The following is a 22,946-nucleotide window of genomic DNA, read 5'->3' as shown; positions in this document are numbered from 1 at the left end:
TGTTTTTTTTATATCATATTTTCTTTTCAGCTCTGTTTTATGGTCAGAAAAGTATGAAATTTCTCTATTTCATTGAATGTCAATTTTTTCCCTGGAGGATCATACTTAGTTTTGCTGGGTATGTAATTCTAGACTGTAGTCCTAGGTCTTTTGCCTTTTGGAATATTATATTCCATGCCTTCTAAAGCAATTGGTGGATTCTCTCAATTTCTATTTTTGCCTCTTGTTTGAATATATCAGGGTCATTTTCCCTGATGATTTCTTCCAATGTGATTTCTAAGCTCTTATTTTGGTTGTGGCTTGTAGATATTCTAATGATTCTTAGATTATCTCTCCTGGATCTATTTTTCAGGTCAGTCATTTTTCCAGTGAGATATTTTAGATTTTCTTCCATTTTTTCATTTAAAAAATTTTGTCTTATTGTTTTCTGTTGTTAGAGTTTCATTAGCTTTTATTTGTCCAATTCTCATTTTTAGGAAGTTGTTTTCTTCCCTGAGTCTTTGGGTTTCCTTTTCTATTTGGCCAATTGAATTCTTTAAAGACTTGTTTTCTTCTATTTTTTGCCTCCATTTCCATTTGGTCCATTTTATTCCTTAGGGATATATGTTCTTCAGCATCTTTTTGTGCCTCCCTTTTCTTTTGGCCTATTCTGGTTTTTAAGGAGTTGATTTCTTCAGTGAATTCCCCCCCCCCCCCCAGCTATTGAGTTTTCTGTCAATTCTCTTATTCTTTGTTTTTTCTTAAACTTCTTTTCAAGTTCTTCCAGGAGTTCTTTTGGAATCTAACATCCTTTCACACTTTCTTTTGAGTTTTCTAATTTTTTTTTCCTTTTTGGCACTGTTGTCCTTTTTTTGAGTTCATATTTTGGGCTTCCCCTATCACTATAGTAACTTTCTAAGGTTAGTGGTTCCTGTTTTTGTTGGGGATAGGGGTTGCTCATTTTTCTACCTTTTTTCACCCATTACCTAATCTATCTGCTTAAGACTTTTCTGTTCCTTGTGAGAGGGTGCACTTCTCCAAGCTTGCAGAGTACTCTTTTCTGATACTTGGTGTGGGCCAAGCTGTTTTCATTTCTCATGGCATGCCTGTCAAGGAGGTGGCCCCACTGGCTGGCTCTGGGGAAATTTTCAGCTGTTTTGTCCAGCTATATTCAGCACCCCATGTTAGCTGTTACCTTGTTATTTCATGGGCTGTGCTGGTTCCCTACTCTGGATTCTACTGCCTCAGGCCCTCCATTGCCACATGGAAGCATAGAGTTTCCCACAGTTCAGCTGGCCCCCTTTTCTGCTCCTTTATGACCTCAGGGCTCTGCTTCCACATGGAGGTGCGGAGTTTCCTGCCTTCTCTGCCTTCTGTATCTGTGTAGGGTAACTTGAACTGGGTTCTTATCCTTTCTGCAATTCTGTTGCCTCTGATGGAGTCACAGAACTGTTGGACTGATCCAAGTTCTGCCTATTCTTGCAGATACTATGCTGCCTAGGCTACTCTCTCCTTACCTTAGTGAGATGTGTTCCTCCAGTTTTCCTTTGTTTTGAAGTGATTTATTTATGTGTGTGTGTGTACAGGAATCAAGAAAGTAGAGTGTCCTTTACTCCACCATCTTAGCTCCCAGAATGCAACTCAAGCCATTAAGTCTTATAAAATAATTTTCACAAACTCTCTAGAACCCCCATCCCCAGATGGGGTTACTCCTTTATATTTCTGAATCTTCACACACATCTTCTTAATTATCATCTATTCTTCTTTCCCTTGTCCCTGTTATACATTTTCTTCTAATGCCTTGATTCACTTTCTTTTTCTCTTCTTTTTCTTCTGTCTGCCTCTAGACCTTTGTCCATGACTCACTTAGACAGCCAAGGTCATTCCCATCTGCATATGGTCTGGCTTCCTGATTGAATTGGAAATTATAATAAAGATGTAGATTTGCATAGAGTTAATATTTAAAACTATGTGAATCTGGGACTCCTACAGAGAGAGAGAAATGTCTTGGGGGTGGGGTGAAGTATTCTTCTCTAATGGTCTCCAAAAACAAAGTTTCATTATCATTCCTTTCCTTTCTGAGTCTCAATGCCCCTTTCTGCTGGGAAGTCCATGGAGCCTTCCTTTTGTAGGGATTAAATTCATGGTTGGACTAAATATAAGAGAATGTGGTTGCCAATTTAAAAAATTAATACAGCTCAAATTGAAATGACTTTTTAGCAGCTTTATTTACAAAAAGAGGGAAAGAGGGAAAGTAAAGAAATGTAAAAGGAGGGTAGAGAAGATATCTAACCTAACACACTAAATATTTGCTTCAGCACCTGGCTCCACTCTGGCAGGGCTCCTTAACCCCAGCCAGAGGGTCCAGTGATAAATTAAACAAGAAAGAGTTTGCACCCATGTGACCTCTTTCAAGAGGGAGGCCTCTCCAGTGCTAATCTCTCCAGAAGTCAGGGAAGGAGGATCAGCTTTTTTCGCTCACCCAAGTTGTAGCACCAAGTTGCAGTCCCAGTCCAAAGGGGAAGATCCAAGAGCAGTCGCCAGCCCCAGGTCCTTCAAGCTGAAGATTCAGGACAAAGACTTCTTGGACAGGAAGTTCATCATCTTTTATAGTCCCTTTTTTACATCATTTCCTGTCCCCTCCTCCACTTTATAGGGACCAAATGCAGTCTTAAGATTTGCTTAACACTGCCCAGGGGGCAGTCAGTCATTTCTGGAGGTGTGCCTCACTTTAGTAAGTGGTTCATGAACCTCCCCTACTTAGTGTTAAGTGGGTGTATCTTTGCTTTTGATTGATTAAATTTAAAAGTAGACAAGGGGAGAGTCAATCCCATCTTCCCACTTTTGCTGTTTGATTCTATGTTATCTACATATCACCACTGAAAACTTATCTCTTCATGTTTCTTGGATCTCCTAGCTTGCTGTTTTATCCAGAGCTCCAGGGTGGCACTGAGACACATACAGCAAAGAAGAATTAAGTGGTTTCATTTTACCTGAACACTGGTCATCTGCCTTTTGATGTAGAGTTTGACTTTCTGCTCTATTGACACACGATGACCATGTCTACTGATCACTCTATTATGCTGTTTATGGTCTATTTGGGACCACTGTGTCTTCTTATCTAAGGCCAACTGGACATGTTGGGCTTAGCTTTTTTTTTAAATGGGAATTTTAATTATAAAATATTTCAGAGTGAATGCTTTTATTTTTATTATTACCAGGTGTGTAAATTATAGCTAGCATTTTCAAATTGAGGTGCTACAAAACCCAATACATCCTCTTTTTTCTTTTTAAAATGTATTATTTATTTTTAACATTCATTTCCTTTTAAAATTTTGAGTTCTAAATTCTCTCCCTCCCCCAACCCATGAAGAAAGCAAGTAAAATGATATTGATTACACATGTGAAATCATATAAAATATATGTCCATATTAGTCATGTTATCTTCAGAATTTTTATACTTCCTTTTCCATTTGGCCTCTTCTACTTTTTAAAGAATTCTTCTGTAAATTTTTATACATCTTTTACCATTGAACCAATACCATTTCTTAAAATATTGCTTTCTTTTGTGTTTTTTGTGCCTCTTTTAAAAAAAACCTTTACCTTCCACCTTGGAGTCAATACCGTGTATTGGTTCTAAGGCAGAAGAATGGTAAGGGCTAGGCAATGGGGGTCAAGTGACTTGCTCAGGGTCCCACAGCTAGAAAGTGTCTGAGGCCAGATTGAACCTAAGACCTCCTGTCTCTAGGCCTGGCTCTCAATCCACTGAGCTACCCAGCTGCCCCCTTGTGCCTCTTTTACCAAAGTATTAGTTGTATTTTTATAATTTTCTTGCATCACTCTCATTTATTTTCCCAATGTTTCCTCTATTACTTTTATCTCTAGCTTTTCTGGGAATTCTTGTTGGGCTTGGGTCCGTTTAGCATTTTTCTTTGAGACTTTGGTTGTAGCTGTTTCTGCATCATCATCTTCTTCTGAGATAATGTCTTGGTCTTCCCTGCCACCATAGTAACTTTTTGTAATCAAGTTCATTTTTTATTGCTTACTCATTTTTCTTGGCTTATTTCTTGACTTTAGATTTTATATTAAAGTTAGACTCTGCTCTCCTAAGGGTGGGGAGGCACTCCACCATTTTGGCTCTACTCTTTGGGCTTGGATATTCCTGAGGTTTTCAGATAAGCTACTCTTTTCTAAGGGTTATCTACTTCACATCCCTACCAGTCTGTGAGGATGACTCTCACCTCTCAGTTTCTCTTCATCAAAGAGAGACCAGCTCTAGCCAAGAACATACCAACTCTCTTCCTTTAAATACACCATTGGAAATGGCTCTGCCTAACAATCAGGTGGTGCTTCTAGCCCTAGTGTAATGGGGAGTATCCTGGGAAACTGATGCATGGCACATAGCAGGCTTTCTTCTGCCCCAGGTCCTATTCTGGTCTTTTCTGGTAGCATCCATCTATCTTTCAGCTATAGCCTCCCTCTTTTCCCCAGAAGAAGTAGGGATGACTATGGTTCTCATGGCCAGAAGGACTAAACATAGCCTGAGAGGGTCCATCCTTATTCAGCACCCTGGATAGCTGCTGTCTGATCATCCAAAGTCAATGAGTCTCCAAATAGGAAAGTTCTAGAATATCTTCTTTCCTGTCTAGCATCCCCTTTTCCCGGGCAATGCTTTGGACTGCTGTGGAGGAGTCCTGGCTTAGTTCTTGGGCCTCCATCAGGGGCTGGTGCTCTGCCCTTATTTCCCATCAAAGTCAGGAATAGAGCTATCCGTACCACCTTGGAACCAGGCAGAGAGAGCAGGATCACACCCTGGAAGACTAAAGTCTTTAGTTTACTCCTTTTCAATTCTCTCCCAATTTCTCAAGGGTTCTCTTTTCCTCCTGTGCCCCTCATACATACACAAGCCAGACTTATAAGAAGCCTGATGTGGCAGAAAGTGCTTAAGATAAAGGAGAGAGATGATTAGGTATTTTTTTAGTGCCTGCTAGGTTCCAGGCACTGTGTTAAGGGCTTTACAAATAGGATCTCATTTGATCCTCAGTGGCAACACCCTAGAAGGTAGCATGTAATTATTTCCATTAAACAGACAAGGAAACAGGGGCAAACAGAAGTGAAGTGATTTTCCCAGTGTCAAATTGCTAAATCTGAGACTGGATTTGAATTCAGGTCTTCCTGACTCCAGACCCAGTGCTCTGTTGTCTATTGCACCGCCTAGCTGCTTTCCAGAGCTTGGAGCACAAAGGAGCGCTGGGCTCTTATTGCATCTCTAATGTTTATTACCTATGTGGCCCATCTGTAGAATGGAACTAATAATCCTTGCAGTCCCTACCTGCCAGGCCAGAAAATGCTTTGTGAGCTTCAGAGCCCTAGAGATCTGCCTGAAGCGCATGGCTGCCAGCCCTTCTCCTCCCATGAGCTCCTGGAGCTCCCTAAGGCTGAGGCCTTGAGCTCTTCTCCCAGGACAGTGCTGGGACCTCGAGGGGAAATGCAAGCTCATAGGTCCATCGCTCTGATTGTCATTTCTTGCAATACTGCCTTTGGTTGCCTCGATGCTGATTGGCAGCTCAGCCATAGTGACAGGGGACACTGGAGACGAGTGCTCTCTGAACCTCTTTTCTCCACTTAGTCAACAGGAGAAGGCTGGGGCAGCAGCAATCTGGGGCTGTGAAGGCTCTGGAAATGCCAGAATGACAGCAGAAGCTGTGGAAACCTCTCCACTTCGTGAGGGTCTGGGGCCAGGTGACCTTGAGCCCATACTGGACCTGGTTTTGCCTTATCTCCTAAGAAGGTTGGGCAAAGAGCCACCTGAGTGACTGGCCCACAGGATTCAGGGAGGCCCAGCTGTCAAGTGAAGAAGGGCCTCCATCCAATAAAGAAACCAGCCCTTGGCATGGAAGCCACATTCACCAGCTGGTCCCATTCTGTTGACGTCGTCAATGGGATGGGAACAAGTTTCAAGCTGCAACAAACTGACCCTTAGCTGTCTAGTCAATAAATGAATAACTCCTTTGCTACTGGGATGTGGGAGGAGGGGCAGCTGCCACAATCCTTTTTCTTAATTGATTACAAGGCATTTATTGGGCATCCCATATGCCCAGCACTGGGCCAGGTCATTGCCTGACTTCCTTACACACAGAACTGGTCCCATTATGGTTTTCTCAGGAATGATCAGGGAGTCCCTACTTCCTCTTGAGTAAGGACAGGAAATCTGAGTAAAACAAGATCTCTAGGGGGACGCTGGAGGGCTCAGTGGATGGAAAGCCAGGCCTAGAGATGGGAGTCCTGAGACACTTCCCAGCTGTGTGACCCTGGACAAGTCACAACCCCCATTGCCTAGCCCTGACCTCTCTTCTGCCTTGGGACCAATACACAGTATTGATTCTAAGGCAGAAGGGAAGGCTTTAAAAAATAAAATAAGATCTCTGCTCCCAGGGAGCTTCCAGCCTTCTGGGAAATAATGCCTTATAACATGAATTAAAGAAGTTCCAATAAAGTCTGTGTGGTGCCTAAGGGGGGAGAGCCATCGCTGCCTTTGGTGACTGGGAAAGAGTGCCCAGAGGAGGCGGCACTGACTTGGGCTTTGATAGGAGAGCGAGGAACTCAATGGGAGAAGAGGGGCGGGGGGGGGGGCTCTCTAGAGCACAGGGAACATAGAGGACACAGAGGGGCAGCGGACATAACCCAGCCTTCCTCTCCCACGGAGAGAGACCAATTTCGATGGAGTAGCAAAATCCCTTAGATGTCTGTTCCCCGGCTAGCTTGTCCTAGTAGCCTGGAGGGAGGGATGACTCTCCCCTCGACTTGCCATACACATGGGTTGGCTCAGTGGATGTGGGGCCATGGAGTAAGACAGGTAAAGGGGGAGGGAATGGGCAGCACTGTCAGAGGAGGAGGCCCAACCAACAATCTGCATGTGGGCTCTGGATGAGCCACCCTCCCACCCCCACAATCCACAAGCTGGTTGTTTATGTCCTCCCAACCTCTTTGCTTCTTTGTCGGGCACTGATCAAGGCAAGCTGAATCAGCTTTTAGAAAAGGGGAGTCCCTAAAGTAGTAAGCATAAGGCCCCCCCAAAAATCTATGACACATTCTCCCACCAGTCCATAGAGTCCAGGAAAAGGTGGGCTCGTGCTTGGAAATCACACGGGGCAAAGAGGTAGCTCAGGGCTCCTGGGTGCCGCCATTCTTTTCCTTCCCTCCATGGGGGTGCTCAGAAGGTACCACAACATCATTGCTTTGCTGGATTCCTTGTGGAGTCATAAATCTTTGCTCTGGCTGGCAGTGACTCCCACAGCACATGCTATTGATTGTCAGCTGGTCCCAGAACACTGATAGGACCGATGGAAAATGAGAAGTCTAAAGTCCTCTAGAGCCTCCAAAGCTCGAAAGGTTTGGCCAGGGGCATCTGGGGAAGGGGCAGAAGACCTAGGCCAAGGACAAAGCTAAGGTCTCTCCTCCTCAAAGTGATTCCTCCTTAGGGTTTTCCTGGGAGTCTCTTCTCACCCCAAATTCCAATTCCAATTCAGTTAACTCGCTATTTTATAGCCGACCCTTAGGTCATGGCCAAGCTCACTTGGCCTGCCTAAAACCAGATCTTGAGCATCACGCCAGCTCTTCTGCCTCCCTCCAAACTCAGCCAAGGACTTGCTTCCTTCAAGGACTTTTTGGATTTAGTCTAAAGCCGATGATGGATGGGTTGATTGAATGGTTGAGACTTGTTCTCATCTCATTAAGGCAACGGGGCCACTTCTCACTTACTCTAAGTGGGATGGGAAGACTTGATTGATTTACTCAATCAACCTCAGCCTTCTATTTAATGAATATTTTGATTCAATTAATTAATATTTAAATTTAATTCATAAGCAGGAAAGTCACAAAATTAAAACAAAAAGCTTTGAACAATGCCTGGGAGAAGAGCCCAGAAGCCTCGGATTCTGGGAGTGCCCTTTTGGTATGAGTTCCAAAAGTGGCAGAACTTGGACTTTCCAGAGTGACCCCATGATCCATTTAACCCATCTTTGTTTAATTCATCATCATTCTGAAAGGGACCCCAGTACCAGCCCACTGAATACAATTCTCGGCACTTCTCCCCCCACTGCCTCATTTTAAATACCAATGAAAACAATATGGCGGACAGTCATCTGGGCCCAGAAGCCTTGCTGGATACATCCAAAGGCCAAGTAGAAATGTGCTCAGGGCAGCAGAATGGATTCTGGCCACTTACCCTTCTGTTCAAGTAGCTTCTACTCTTTGCAGCTCAGGAGACGATCCTGACCTTTCCTCTGCTCCATATTTCCCTGCAGGCTTAGCTTGAAGATGAATGCCGATGTGGTCTGCCATGCCTTCCAGTTTTGTAAACAGGAACCTGGGCAGCCCTTCTGCCATCTTTATCGTCCTCCCCAGGTGAGTGACTTTTCACTGGACTCAGTTTCCTGAGGAGTATCTGGAATTCTTGGGGCAATGCTAGAACTGCTGGCCTCTGATTGTTCTGTAGAATGGGGGTCTGATTCATTGGGGTAATGAGCATTTATTAAGCTCCCACTACATACAAGGTCCCGAGGCTACAAAGACAAAAACAGAATGAGCCAATCTCTGCCTTCCAAGAATTTACATTCCAAAGGGGAATGTAACATAGGTAAAGCCAACAGGCGCTTTGGCCCCCTGCCATCAAGCAAGCATTTATTAAGCACGTACTGTGTGCCCGGCATTGTAAGGAAAAGGTACAAAGAATGAAATTATCCCTTCTCACACCGGATGACCCACTCTAGGCTGATTCTCAGGGATCTCCCTTATGTGGAGCCAGGTGCACGGTGACCAATATGTTCTTAGATAGAGATGCCAGAGTCCTGCTGGACAAAGAGAGAAGGAGAAACTAGAGATCTGGATGACAGGAGGACAACGTCCAGGAAGTATGAGGCAGGGGCAACGAGGCTGCACTGCTGTCTCCTTTGGTGTGTCCATACCATGTTGTTGATGCCAGACCAATTTGTCTCTACTGCCCAGCAAAGTGTGTAGACACCCTTACTGAATATCAGTGACTCGGGACTCCAAAATGGAAATGAATTACATGACAAGGAATGCTAACCCACTCCCCACTAGAACAGCGAGGCACACCGAGTTCAAATAGAATGATTAGGGCTTTGGGTCTTTCTGGATTAGCCACGTGGCCCGTCCAACCAGGCAGGGGACAATCAAGAACTCACTTGTGTCCAGGCAGACATGCAACGATTTATCACCAGAGGACTTCAGGGCCACACGTGGCCTGAACAAAGCACCCCCAACAACACATGACCAATGGCCAGTCAGACACTCAGTGAGGAGAGAGGTCAAGCCCATTTAAGAGATTGATCCAGCAGCCATAAACATATATTAGGGGCTTGCTCTGGGCCAAGCACTGTGCCAAGGGCTGGGAATACAAAGCAAAACAAAAAAACAGCCCAGGCCCTGCCCTCGAGGAGCTTCAGTTCAAATGGAGGCGAGAGCATGTGCATAAATAGGCCTGGCTATATCATAGTTGGAGTAGGCAGAAAGTCATCTCAGAGAAGGCAGTAGCCCCTGAGGGGACTTGGGAAATCTCCTGCAGAAAATGGAAGTTGAGCAGTCTTCAAGGAAAGCCAAAATTCTGAGAGGCGGAGGGGAGGGAGGGGAGAACCCATTCAGGCATGGGGATGGCAAGGAATGACAAGAAGGCCATAGAGTGCAGGAGAGGCATAAAGCCAGGTGGTGAAGACCTTCAAATGGCTAACAGAGAAGGTTATGTCTGGGGGCAGCTAGATTGCACAAGGGATAGAGCACCAGGCCTGGAGTCAAGGGATCCTGGGCTCAAATCTGGGTGACCCCGAGCAAGTTACTAAAGCCCGATTGCCCAGCCCTTGCCACTCTTCTGCCCTAGAATTGATACCAAGACAGAAAGTAAGAGCTTAAAAAGTTTACGTCTCCTTTTAGAAGTATCAGGGAACCATTCGAGTTTAATGAGTAAGTCAAGTCAACAAGCATTTCTTAAAGATGTACTATATGCCAGGTGCAGTGCCAAGCACTGAGATAAAACCGAAGGTTAAGCCAAAAAAACCAGTCCTTGCCCTTAAGGAGCTCCTGTTCCATCCATCGCAAGAGGCAACATGCAGACAGCTATGTCCATGCGAGGTAACCTCAGCTGAGAAGTGCTGACAGTAAGGAGGAAGAGGGGAACTCCACCTTGCAGAAGGGGAGGCTTGACCTGAGAGACTTTAAGGAAGCCAGGAGAGAGGACGTGATGAGGGAGATTGTGCCAGATATGGGGGGCAGTCAAGGAAAATGCCCAATCAAAGATGCATTACCCTGGGCAGAGGACGGGGGATAATAAGAGCAAGGAGCCAGTGTCACTGGATAGTAGAGCACATACAGTCAAGAGTCAATCTACCTTGGTTAAACACCTACTATGTGCCAGGCTTTGTGCTTCAAAAAAAGGGAAATAAGAGGTCCTGCCCTCGAGAAGCTCCCAGTGTTACTAAGCATGATGGCTAATGGAAGCACAACCATTTCTGGGGCCACATTTATAAAGGAAAATCTCATAAAAAGAAATCTGTAGAAAATGAAAAAGGGGAGAAAATGAAAACATCTCAGGACCTGCAGATGATCAATCAAAAAGCTCCTAGGAAGGCAAACTCTGATCCTCTTCTGAACAAATGGCTTAAAAAGAGGGCAAAGCTAAACTGAGCGGTTGGGAAGTTGACTAAAAACAGAGGAAGTCCTCCCCAGAATCCCACAGTGCTAACGCAAATGGAATTGAGACGTGTGCAAAGAATTGAATGGAAAACTAGAGAATATCCACGCAGAGACACACACACTGACATTTTGCAAATATATCTGGGGGTAAACTCTGCAGACAGACACACAGACACATTGATACACATCATAGGGAGAGTGCTTCGCCCAATGGCCATCCCAGAAAGAGCATTGATGCTCGTTTTCATTGGGAGTCTTCAGGATCATCTTGGATCACTGCACTGCTGGAAAGAACTAGGTCGTTCATGGTTGCCCATCAAGAAATAGAGCTGTGACTGGCTACAACGGGCTCCTGGTTCTGCTCACTTCCCTTTGCATCAGGATAAATGCCAGGTGCTTTGCCTGGGCTCATTGACCGGGTCTGTGATTTTATTACTGTAGAGAACCCCCAAGTGAGGGAGATCCTTCCACCTCTGGGAGGCGGCACCCTCTCTGAGATATACAGTCTTGAGAACTCCCCAGAGAGAGCACCAAAAGAGGAAATGACTTGCATGTCCCCCAGTCAGTCTATGGAAGAAATGAGACTAGAACCGAGGTCTTCCTGGTTTCGAGGCCAGCTGGCTCTGTCTCCCACACCAATTTTCCCTTCTGATACATATTGTATTATATATACACACATACACAGAATACACATGAAACAATCACAAAAAACTAGCATGTTCTAGGACATAGAAAGCTCCTCATTCAATGCAGAAAGGTAGAAACAGGAACAGTCCTTGCCTATGCCATAACACTATAAAACTGGAAGGGACCAAAGCTAAGATGATCAAGAGGCAGTAGGAGACCAACCATAAACAAGGGCATAAAAATCTTCAGATTAGAGAAGAAATTCTAAAAAACACAAGAAAACACCACAAAACAAGGCAGATGACTTTAATGATGATGCAAACAGAAGCTATCAAAATTCATAGGCTACAGCCAAAGCAGTACTCAGAGGCAAGCAGATAGCCCTGCTTGCCTATATTTATCAGAAAGAAAAGGAGAAGCTCAATGAATGGAGACTGTATTTAAAGAGATCATAAAATGAACCAAGTAATTAATACAAGAGAAAAAGGAGAAACTGTCAATATTAGTACAAAAATTAGTAAAAATGGAAAATAAAGAGCCTTTGAATTGATATCCAAAACCAAGACATCGATTCTGAAAAGACCAAGAAAATCAGTATGTATTGCGGAAACAGTCTAAGAAAAAGAAGAAAGAAAATGCAAATGACCAAAATTACAAATGAGAAAGGAAGATCAAAACAAACCCCAAAGAAATTTTTGTAAGTCTCGGAGATAAGATTATGTTAATGCACTTGAAAAATGCCATCGAAATAGAAGAATATCAACAAACCGGAAAATAGCCAATTAGACCAAATGGGAAATAGATTGTCTAAAGCGCAAACACAGACAGAGGAATCACCTGACAGGTTGCTAAGGAGCTGCAACCCGCACAGTGTTTGCTGCCGGGAACAAGCAGGAGTGTGGGGTCATTGAGAGAGGGCTGGATTTCGGGTCAGAGAACCTGGATTGGAATCCTGGCTAGATAACTTCCTGCCTGGAGAGCTAAGGCAGTTGTTTCACTTTGCTATGTCTCCGTTTCTTGATCTGTAAAATGAAAAGGTGGACAAGTTGTCCTCTGAGGTCCCTGCTAGCTCAGAATCTCAGATCCTTTGGGGTAGAGAGGTCCAAGCATAAGGTATGGACGGACTGAGCAACAGGCTTTCATACGGCAGGTTCTCAAGGACTCGCTCATCTGAGTTGCCCCCTCTGGATGTCCTCCAGAGTTGGTTGACTGATGAATAGAAACACAAAAACCCAGATTATTCCAGAGTTAAATAAAACACATTCAGGCTATTCGCCTTCAAAGATCCTTGACCTAAAGCCAGAAGAGGACACAAAGGAGGTCCAGCCTCCTCTTTTTATAGGTAGGAAACTAAGACCCAGGGAAGGTTAGTGAGTGGCCCAAGGTCCTACATATAGTATGAGGTAAAGCCAAGCTTTAAACCCAGATCATCTTATTCTCATTACATCTCTCTTTCCATGCTGATTCTTTGAGCCTTAGTTTCTTTATCTATTAAATGAAGATAATGAAACTAGCAGTTCCTGCTTCTTGGTGTTGTTGTAGCATGAGGCTCAAATGACATAATGGGTAAAAAATTCTTTGCAAACTTTAAAGTGCTCTAGAAATACCAGTCAGCCATGAAGAGAAACTTTTGCGTACTAAATACAATGAACTCTTAGTGGCTACCAGCTCATGGCTCTACAGGAAAAACTAAGGAGAAGGAAATTCATGAAGAAAAACAGATCGGGGCAGCTGGGTAGCTCAGTGGATTGAGAGTCAGGCCTAGAGACAGGAGGTCCTGGGTTCAAATCCGGCCTCAGACACTTCCCAGCTGTGTGACCCTGGGCAAGTCACTTGACCCCCATTGCCCACCCTGACCACTTTTCCACCTATGGGCCAATACACAGAAGTTAAGGGTTTAAAAAAAAGAAAGAAAAACAGATCATAACTGAGAGTATAAAACAAATGGGGACAATGAGGCTTCTCAGCTCTGCTGGATGGCCCTGGATGCCCATCATCCATCGTTCATATTTGCTCAACCTTTCTCTGCCGGAGGAGTCTGGGATTGAACATGAGTCTGCTTTCCCAATCCCCGGGCCTCTGGGAATACAAATCAATCAACTGAAGGGCAAGCTCGGTTGCCCTATCACAGCCCCCAGGCAGGGAAATCTTCTTTCTCAGCTCTGGCTAGACCTTCAGCTCTGACTTGACAAGATGTCAGGAAATCACAAGCTTGGTCTGGAAAGGAACGTCAGGTGGTGGCTCCAGCCCTTGATGGCCCTGAAATAGCCCAAAGCATGAGTGAAGCTTGTCAAACTGTCAGCCAACTCATCTCTGGAGCTGACTTAGCCTTGAGAGTCACTGTTGGGGCAAAGCATTGACCGTCCTCAAAGGAAAGAAGCAAAAATAGAAAAGGAGGCAAATAATAGACAGAAAGGAGAGAGATTACAAGGGATAAAGCAAGATTTGGAATAGGAGAAAACGGACAAAACGAGCATTGGCACATGATGGCACTGAGCAGTCCTTCGCTTCTGGGGTCACTTCAGTTGTCCTTAGTTGCCTGTCCTGAGAGAGAGAGAGAGAGAGAGAGAGAGAGAGAGAGAGAGAGAGAGAAGGACGGAGAGAAGGACGGGGAGGGAGGGAGGGAGGGAGGGAGGGAGAGAGAGAGAGAGAGAGAGAGAGACTCTAGCAGAGTTTTAGAATCAAAGTGCCTACCCTACCACATTCCTCACAACAACAACAAAAGACAAGTATGGTGAATATTATACTCGCCTTACACAGGATCCTTGTTCTTTTGGACTGCTGGTCTCTTGTCCATTCTTTTCAGCAAGACATTTCAGAGACTGGCTGGAGATTCCCAGCATGTTTTGCTAATACCTGCATCTGAAAATAAGAAACAAGTCACAGATCACAGGCGTGTTAGCACTTTAGCCTTCCATCTCCTGCTCAGCTTGACATGTCCTCTGAGGAAAGGTCGCTAAGGGCCAGGCTGTTCATTTGACCCCCAAACAACCACTTCCATCTGTACCAGCCCAAGGCATTTTCTGCTTCCTCCTGCCAGCCCAGTTTCCTCACTGGGATGTGAAGAACCTCTGGGGCAAAAAAGAACAGCCATCCCTTTGACTTCAGGTCTCCCATCTCCTGCTGCATCTGTCTTTTGAAGGTACAGGAGGGGCCCCTCTTAGCACTCTTGGTCACACCTTCCACATCCTGTGTAGACGATCATCCAAACCCCACTCCCCACTCCCCATCTCCCAGTTCCTCATTCCCGTCCCTCTCAACCCTCCCACCTCAAAAGTTCATCTGAACTCCACTCAGACCTTCAACTGTACCCTCCAGAACGCCCGTTCCACAAGCAGCACGTCTCCTTTCATCTTAAATCTTCTCCTCCCCCCTCCTTCCATCTCCTTCATCCTCCATACTATTGCTCAGGCGCCTTCTGCCTCTTTCTCCTCCTTTACCACGTTTCACATGATAAAGTGGCCTCACTCCTGACCAAAGCCAACCCCTCCACCTGTTCGAATATCCCATCCCATCCCACCTTGTCATCCCTGCTCTCGCCTGTTTTCAATGTCTTCCTCTCTCCCTCTCTTCAAACATGCGTGTGCCTCTCCCATCCTCAAACTCCCCCCCCTTCTCCTTCCCTCTCCACTATGATCCTGCATCTTAATTGTCAAATCAAATGGCTTTGTCCTCGGGCCTTCTTCTCCTTCGCCTCTCCGCAGCTGTTTGTCACTGCTCATCACTCTCTTGTCCATGATGCTTCCTGGCTTTTCCAAGATGTCCCTCTATCCCATTTCTCCTCCCACCGCTGACAGCCCCTTCTCAGTCTCCTTTGCTGGATCCTCCCCCAAATCACCGCATCTACCTGTAAGCGCTGCCCAGGCTTCTGTCCTGGCCCCTCTTCTCTCTTCCCTCTAAAGGACTTCGTCCGGTGAATATTCTCACGTCTATGGGTGCCGCCACAGTCTCTCTGCCCGTCTCCAGCTCTCAGGCTGGAGAGCCAGGAGACATCTTGAGCTTCATGTACCCCAAACTGAGTCTGTCTTTCCACTACACCCTCCTCTGCTCCAGCAGCTTCTTCCTGATCCCTCTGGCTCAGAATCTAGGAGTCAGCCGGGCCTCCTCCTCTCTCTCACCTCTCATATCCCAGCTTTTGCCAAGGCCTCTGCCCCCACCCTGGTCCAGGCCCTCATCACCTCACGCGTGGATGACTGCCATAACCTGCTGGGGGGGGGGGAGGGGGAGGTCTGCCATGCTCGGGTCTCTCCCTGATCCAATCCACCCTCCCTTTAGGCTCCAAAGTGATTTTCCTAAGGCACAGCTATGGCCATGTAGCCCCCTAGCCAGTAAGCTCCAGTGGCTCCAGGACCCAGTCCAAAAGCCTCTGCTTGGCATTCGGAGCTCTTCATAATGTGGCCCGTCTCCCTTTCCAGGCCTTTTTACTCCTTCTTCCCTCACACACTGTCTTCGGCCTCCAGCGCTCTTCTTCTTTCTGTCCCTCCTGCCTGAAATGTCCTCCCCCCTCATCTCTGCCTACCGGCCTCTCCGGGTCTCCTGCAAGGCCCAGGGAAAAGCTGGCCTCCTCTGGGAGGCCTTTCCCAGCTTCTCTTTTCTTAGCCCTACCTTCCCCCTTAGAGGCAGTCTTCCGCGTCCGAGGTAGAAGAGCGGTCAGGGCTAGCCGGTGGGGGTGGAGTGACTTGCCCAGGCTCACACAGCTCGGAAGCTTCTGAGGGCAGATCTGAACCCAGGATCTCCTGCCTTCCAGCCTGCCTCTCCACCCCCAGCCCCAGCTTCACGGTGCTGCCACTGTATCCCTACTTGGCCTGTGTGTCACTGCTTTGGACACGCTGGTTGTACCGGCTTTCGGTCTTCTCGGGTGGACTCTGGGCTCCCTCCCGCCGGGGATTGTCTTCTGCGCTTTGGGGTATCCCCAGAGCTTAGCGCGGGTCTGGCCCATAGTAGGTCCTTCATGACTGACGTCAATGTAATCGGCCCCCTGTTTCGTGCCCTCGCTGTGCTACGTCTCCACCCCCAGCAGTTAGCGCCTATTGCGATGGCGCTGGGAGGGGTAGCCAGGGCGGAGGAGGAGAGGAAGGCGGGGGAGGCCTCGGGACAGCCCGGACCCCCCGGTGCCAGGGCACGCCGGGCGGAGAGCTCGAAATTCCCCGAGTGAAAGAGACTGGCGAGAACAGCCCAAAGCTCGCAGGAAACCGACCCGGACGTGGAGGACAAAGAGGTGGTTCAGAGAATGCGGGCCGGCGCGGGGGCGGCGCGGGGGGGCCTCAGAAAGGAAAACAGCATCTCCGGGAACTGGCTGCTGGCAAAGACAACGCCGCCGGCATCCCTAAAGACAAGGAAAACGCGGGCCTGGAAAGCGAAGGCGAAGGGGAAGGACGAGGGGATCCCAGAGGAGTGGAAAGCTTCCGCCACAAGGCCCGGCCCGCCCAGAGCCGCTCTCGGACGAAGGCGGCTGCGTGGCTTTACGAGGAAGTCCAGGACCAAGGAGAGCGCCGACAGCCAGGAGAGCTGGAGGCTCGCCTTGGAGTTCTCCGACACCGTGAAAGCGGGAAACAATCCAAGCCCCAAGTTCAGGAAAAGGAGCAAAAATGTCCCCAGAGGACTGAGAGCCCGACGGAACCACTGGCCGCCCCGAGACCTGCCCGGCAGACCCATCAGAGGAAGGAAAACGGGCCAACTCGGGCAGCATTTCCTCCCGAGGGCCCTTGATATGCAAATCCACCCCGAAGCCGAAGCCCGGCTTCCCCAGGTAAAGGCGGCTAATATGCAAATCAGCCAAGACCATCCCGAAAGTCATTGGCGCAAACTTAAACCCGTCTGTTCCGGAAAGCCTAAAACAGGAAGGAGGCCACCACCAGCGCTCCAGATGCCGAGCGCTCCCCAGATTCCCAGGACGATCCAACAGAGCCTGAAGAGCCGCTTGGTTTGTTTGTTTGTTGTTTGTTTGCTTTTTAATTAACCCCTCACCTTCCGTCTTGGAGTCAATACTGTGCATTGGCTCCAGGGCAGAAGAGTGGTCAGGGCTAAGCCATGGGGGCCAAGTGACTTGCCCAGGGTCACACAGCTGGGAAGTGGCTGAGGTCACATTTGAACCCAGGACCTCCTGTTTCTAGGCCTGGCTCTCCATCCACTGAGCTACCCAGCTGCCCCCTAAGCCGCTTGGTTTTTCTTTTGCTTTTTAAACCCTCGCCTTCTGCCTTAGAATCAGTGCAGTGTAGGGGCTCCAAGGCAGAAGAGCAGTAAGGGCTAGGCAGTGGGAGTGAAGTGACTCGTCCAGGATCACCCAGCTAGGAAGTGTCTGAGGCCAGACTGGAACCCAGGACCTCCCATCTCCAGGCCTGGCTCTCTATCCACTGGGCCACCTAGCTGTTCCCACAGGTTTAAAACAAATGGGAAGGAGCCGGCCCCATCCAGCCCAGTGCACTCCACGCTAACTTTCCAGCAGATCAACGTTGGAAATGTCAAAAATGCCAAAGGATGATGGAGTGTTTGTTGACTTTCGCAGCTGTGGAAGGAGGACACATCCTTAACCAGGCCTGACTGAGCAAATGATGAGTCAAACAGTACAGGCAAGCAATTAGACTGAGGGGAGAAAGCTTCTGTCCAGCAACAAAAAGCCGCGGATTTGGAATAAGGGGGGGAAGCAACCTGGAGAAACATGAATTCACGGTTCGAGGAGCTCCATGTCACGTGGTTCTTCTAGGAGTCTAATAGCCAGTAGCTAAAAGGATCTGGCCCAGATTCATAAGAACAAAACCTATTCTCCAAGAGGCAGAAAGCCCGAGAATAAGCAGTTGTTGAAGAACCGCCAAAACCCAGGACCATCGGGAAAACGTTCCCATTTCTAACGAGAGCGGAAAGAAAGGCCCGCTGTCTCACGGCACTATTTCATCATTATTTCCCCACGGCCCCTCCAACGGGTCATTTTCTGCTTCTGGCACTTTGCCAATGGGATCTGCATGCAGCGCCACCTCCGGATTGAACGTGCGTCTCTAATAGGAGTGATTTGGAGCATTTTCTCACACACACACACACACACACGGCTGTAGTTCACTAGGATCTCTTCCTTAGAGAGCTGCCCTTTGCCCACTTCTCATCCAGGGAATGGCTCTTATTCTTACATTTGGAATCTGGTTCTTAGAGGTCTTAGAAGTAAGGTTGGCCCTAGAGAAACTTGTTCTGAAAAAGAAGAAGGGAGAAGGGGGGAATCGCCTCTCCCCGCCCCCAGTGATCTGCTTCTCCTTCCATTTTAGCTGCCTGGAATCATTTTTGCTTATTCCAAACCTTTTGAATTTTAGATGATCAAAATTGTCCAATTCCTCTTGTGCGAGCCCCTCCATGCCTTGCTTAATCAAGATCTCTTCCCCCTGAGCCCAGGTCAACACCCTCACTGTACTGATGAGGAAACTGAGGCCAGAGAGGCACGAGTAATGGTTAGACTAGAAGGGAGTCAGTGGCGGAGGCAGGATCTGAACCTGGGTCCTGTGACTCTGGAGTGTGGGCTCTACAGGCATAAAGGCCCAGAGTCCCAAAGGACATTTCATGGCCAAATGAGAAGACTGGTGTGCTGGACACCAGCTGCTGCCCTCCATCAGGCTTAAGGCCAGCCTGCAGCCTGCCTCTCCCAACCTTCTCAGATGTCTCTTTCCATCCTGCTTCAGGGTTCGCTTCTGCCCCAACTTTGGCCCTCTAGCTCCATGACGTGCCTCCCTTGCCCGGCAGCTCCAACACCCACACAGCGACCCCCCTCCAAACTCGTGGCACATCCCCCGGCCTGGCATCTCTCCTCAGCGCCAGGAGCTGGACTCAGCTGCCACCCGAGACAGGTCCTGACCCGACCCCGGCCCGTCAGGGTGATGGATGCTCCCTCTCAGCCCTTGGCCGCGGCTACCCGGCCTCCATCGGAAGCTGGCGTGTAGGCTGGCGGCCCCATCCATCTCCACTTTGTCGGAACCACCCGAGATAATTGCTCCCTGCAATCTCGAGTCATAACTCTTTCAGGAGGCAGGGGAACAGCCTTTGTGCTTCTGAGCCGCGGCTGGCACACACCAAATTACCAACATGGAAAATAGATCACTGGGGAGAAGGAGCAATTATTTCCCTTTCTGCAGCCGGCAGACCATTTGCCACTCTTCTCTTCATTAAGGAGCCTCAGATGAATTCGCTTTCTAAGATGCCTGGAGCCCTTCAGGCTTCTCACCCGAAAAGCGGCCCTTCGCCTAGAGGGCGGCCCCCAGGGGCCATGGTCTGCCATCAGGCCCTGCAAATGCCCATCCCACGGGGCAAGCTGGAAGGGAGGCCATCACGGCTGACCTCCTCACCTTGTAGATGAGAAAACCAGAGCCTAGAGAAAGGATGTGTCCAAGGTCACACAGGCAATGCGCATCAGGTGGGATTTGAACCCATGTTCTGACTCAGGAGCCCGGCACCACGCTGTCTCCTGGAAGGGTGCTATCAACACAGACATCCCGTAAGCAAATGGATGGGCACAGCAGCTCAGACTCCCCGTCAGGCCCCAGGGAGGGCAGGGGAATGGCATGTGGGTCAGTGCCAGCCAAGCAGCCCAGGTGCTGGGGCAGGTCCTTGGGCTGCAGGCAGAGGGAGCGGAGGACAGCTAAGGCCAGTCTGGGGAGAAGGGCTGGCTGGGGTGGCCTCCATCCCCCCTGGGAAAGAGGGAGAGCGGCCCCACGTGAGTTAAGCTCTAAGGAAGGCGGCCCTTCTTGGGGACAGGCACTCATTACCCAGAAGCCCTGTTGGGGAGACACGAACTGCGTCTTGAGTGCAGAGAATGGCAGATTATAGGGTGGCGGCAAAGCAAAATTGCCAAGCAGAGAACACTGGCCCAAAGACTTCATTAGCACACTTTTAGCCCTGACAGCCCGGCGCCTCCCACCCAGCCATGCACTCACCCAGCCTAGGCACCAGCGGCTTTGGGAAATGGGAAGATGCCATTCTCTACCGCTGTGGCCAGGAAACAAGGTTTCTCCTCTCGTTGCCAAGCTCCCTGGCTGTGTGAGATGGCCTTGACCAGGCTGGGCTCTGGCTGAGGGGATGCCTGAATGGGAGGCTCAAACCTCGGGCATTTTCCCACCATCCTCTGCTCCTTTCCAAAGGGAGAGAGAACGAAGAGTTGATTCTGACAAGAGAAAGTCCAGGGGAGGGCAAAGAGCCTGGGTGAGGGGCATTGAGGGAGCTGGCGATGTTTAACTCGGATGGGAGAGCATCTTCAGGCATCCAGAGGGCAGGACAACGGCGGGAGGCCTCAGAGAGGCACATGGAGGCCCGAGGCCAGGAAAAGGGTCCCCACACTTGGAGCTGTTCCCCGAAGGAGCTGCCTTGGGAGGGACTCCTCTCTTCCCCTCCTCGGAGGACTTCAAGCAGAGCCTGCCAAACCACTGGCGGGTCTGTCACGGAGGGCCTTCCTCCTCCTGCCTCCTCGCTGCGGTCTCTCCCCAGGGGGGCTCTCGGATTCCAGGCCGGCCCCCTCCTTTCCCCGGGCTCCAAAGCGTCACAAGTTCACTGGACACTTTTCTAAACAGGCGGCCAAGAGGCCTGGCCCAACAGGGATGCTCTATCACCCCCAAGCCCCGGCCCAAGCCGTGAGAAAGATGGGCTGGCCATAGGCAAGGGCCTTATGAGGTCCCCAGCCCTGGGCTCGCCTCCCTTAGAGCCCACCAGCCCTGGCACACGCCTACACACACACACACACACACACACACACACACACACACACACACACACACACACACTGTTGGGTGAGCCTTAACTGTGTTTCCCTCTGCCTTTGCAGGAGGGTCTGAGAAGGGCCCTGCACAGGGCCAGAACGATCGTCCAGCACTCACCAGCCTTGGTAAGCCCCTTTGCCTCCCCGGTGGCCCCTGAGCTGCCCCGCAGGTTCCAGGCTGGGAAGGGTTTGCTCTGGGAGCTCGGAGCGCCCTTTTCTCTCTTTCTCTCTTCCTGTGGCCAGGGGAGTTGGGAAGACCCCACCTCGGCTACTCACTGGCTGTGAGACCTTAGGCAGGTCACCTAACTCTCTGGGCCTCAGTCTCCTCATCTGTAAAAATAAAAGGGTAAAAGAGAGGCTGTCCTCGAAGATCTCTGGCCATTTCTACTCTCAGCTTTTCCTAACTCCACCCAACAACTGGAGTAAGCAATTATTACAGTGAACACGAAAGCTTGTGGGCAGCCATTCTGGCCAAAGCCGGGGTGCTGGCATTGGGAGAGCCCTTCACGGCTGGCACCCGGGCGTCTGACCGCTCGCAGAACAACCTTGTGAGACACACACCTCATGTGGATTAAATGTACGTTGTCTAGTCTCGACGGGCGGCGTCAGGCCCCTCGGACGTGGCCGGCCCTGGGCCAGGCGCTGGGGTACAGTCCGAAGAATGAAGAGTCCCTGTTCTAACGGGCTGGGGTGCAGCTAGCCACATAGAGAAGGGAAGCCGAGGATGGTACCCAGGGTCACACAGCTGGCAAGCAGCAGAGTAGGATTTAAACTCGGGTCCTGACTCTCCCCACTGAGCCACACTGTCTTCTGGGAGAGGCCAGCTGCCTTTCATGTTGAGCAGAGAAGAAGGCTGCTTGCCCAAAGCCAGGCTGCCCAGCAAAGGGTCCTCCCCCTCCCCCATTTCCCACAGGTCCTTAGAGTCCAGGCAGGAGGAGCCAACCAGCCACAGAGAGCCTCCTGGAGGCTCACACTCAGCTCCTCAGAAGTCCGATCTCACTCCCACCTTGGACGGCCTCCCCAAGGGCTTCCCCTTCCCGCTCCCTCTGACTCTGCAGCAGACCCGGCAGGCTTTCCCCCAGGTCCTGCTCTGGCTGGCATCATCGAGAAGCAGGCCTTCTCCCCAAAGGTCACTGCACATCTCTTCACTGAGAGGCAGTCTCATTGCTTGGAACTCGTTGGGGGGTCCCCTTCTCTTCTTGATTCCCCAAGTTTCCCCTTCTTGGATGGGCAGGTACAGGAGGTCAGGCTCCTTGGGCACCGTGGGGTGGGGGAATCCTTTGGGGTGGCCAATTTGCTTCCTGAAAGGACCGAGTTAAAAGCTGCCCCCCTCACCCCTTCCATACCTGGGGACCTCAGGAAAGCCCCATCAGCCTCTGGGTTATTGCCAAGCCAGGGGCTAGACAAGTAAATGCTAAGGACTTGGGCTCCTGGAGACACGGGGAGGAGGCCTTCCCTCCTTTCTCTCTGGTCCTCCTAGGCCCCTGCTGGTGGAAAGGACCAGGGCTCCACTGGGGCCTTCTGGTCAGCATCTGGGTTCTGAGCCATGTCATGTTTGTGGCCTCAGGGGCTGCTTTGGACTTAAAAAGGCAAGCTCCCACAAGGCCCAGCACCCCTGCCTGTGGCCACCTTCACCCCCACCCCCTTGGTTTGCACTTCCCTCTGCCAGTTGGGAATCTAGTAAGAATCTGAGGCTTCTTGACTTCATTGTCAGCTTTCTAGTCCGTCTCTTGCCTCACTGTCTCCAAAAAGCCAAAGGCTGCAGATGTCAAAAAAGGTAATGATCGGTTAGAGTCGGCAATTAAGAGAAAGTTGGGAACCTTCCAGGGAGGGACTTCATGGTACTGTACGGGAGGCTACAGAGAAAAGGATTTAGAAGAGAGAAGAGGAGGGGAGGGGAGGAGAGGGG

This window comes from Gracilinanus agilis, chromosome 1 (genome assembly GCF_016433145.1).
Source record: "Gracilinanus agilis isolate LMUSP501 chromosome 1, AgileGrace, whole genome shotgun sequence".
Taxonomy (NCBI): domain Eukaryota; kingdom Metazoa; phylum Chordata; class Mammalia; order Didelphimorphia; family Didelphidae; genus Gracilinanus; species Gracilinanus agilis.
Note: the sequence above shows the minus strand (reverse complement) of the source record.